This window comes from Parasteatoda tepidariorum, chromosome 10 (assembly GCF_043381705.1).
Source record: "Parasteatoda tepidariorum isolate YZ-2023 chromosome 10, CAS_Ptep_4.0, whole genome shotgun sequence".
NCBI lineage: Eukaryota > Metazoa > Arthropoda > Arachnida > Araneae > Theridiidae > Parasteatoda > Parasteatoda tepidariorum.
This window is the reverse complement of record NC_092213.1, coordinates 70,391,159-70,392,167: the sequence shown is the minus strand read 5'-3', so window position 1 is coordinate 70,392,167 and position 1,009 is coordinate 70,391,159. Positions and strand designations below refer to the sequence as shown.

General features: G+C 27.6%; 1 non-coding gene across 1 annotated transcript; it reads right to left on the bottom strand.

Annotated features, from left to right (window-relative positions):
• Positions 1-552: 552 nt before the first annotated feature.
• On the bottom strand, positions 553-634 carry TRNAS-AGA (transfer RNA serine (anticodon AGA)). The gene has a single exon. It is a non-coding gene; the product is annotated as a tRNA-Ser (tRNA).
• Between the last annotated feature and the right edge of the window lie 375 nt (positions 635-1,009).

The following is a 1,009-nucleotide window of genomic DNA, read 5'->3' as shown; positions in this document are numbered from 1 at the left end:
AAACTTTTATTACTTTTTATTCTTAGTAACAGAGCTGTCTAACTGTCAAGCTCATTTAAAAATTACAAATTATGTCTTTAAATTATTATTTTTTCTTTTGCTATATTTTAAGAAGCAGTGAATGAGGCTTTGATATTATTTTATTTTCTGATAGACAAAATATTTTAAAGGAAATCAAATGAACATGACCACGACGAATTCATCTTGGAAAAATTCAATGGAAGATTTAAAAGATTAAGTAACAATCCGTTATTGCTATTAATTTAGCTGTTACATTATACATAAGTTTTAATTTAAAAGAAAATCAAAAGTTGACTCTGTAAATCTTGAACTATTCTTAACACATCATTATGTCACGCTTTATGGTTTTTACGGGAATTTTCTTAAAAACATTCAGTGCAACTTAGTTTCTACGTTCTCCAAATTTTTTAAAAAGAAATACATCTATACAAATATATTTATATAATTAAGTTATGCAAAAATAAACTGTTGCTGAAAACCTGATTAAAATTGTACATTAAACAATAATACGAGGAAATTAAAATATATTACCGCAGTCGGTAGGATTCGAACCTACGCGGGAAGATCCCAATGGATTTCTAGTCCATCGCCTTAACCACTCGGCCACGACTGCTCGCAAATTAGCTTCATAGATAATTATTATAAGCTTTTAAATTTAAATAAATAAAAATTACAATATAAATAGTAATAAGTTATTTCTATTTTGCATAACCATTGCAGAATTTTAAATAAAAGTTAAAAAAGTTAGATTCAACAAAATAACTAATTTTGTTTTGCTGTTAAGAAAATCCTTACTGCATTTTTTATTTATTGTTTAATTAATTTATTTTTCATAGTTACTCTGCGACAGGGACCCCCATTTTTTTCTCCTTGTTTTCCAGGATTTTCGCGGAGTTTTCAGAGTCTTATTCTAGCCATGGTACGCGAACGCGAGCTTAAAATTAGAAAACATCAATGCCTTATACTATTTTATTTTTATTCCGGAACC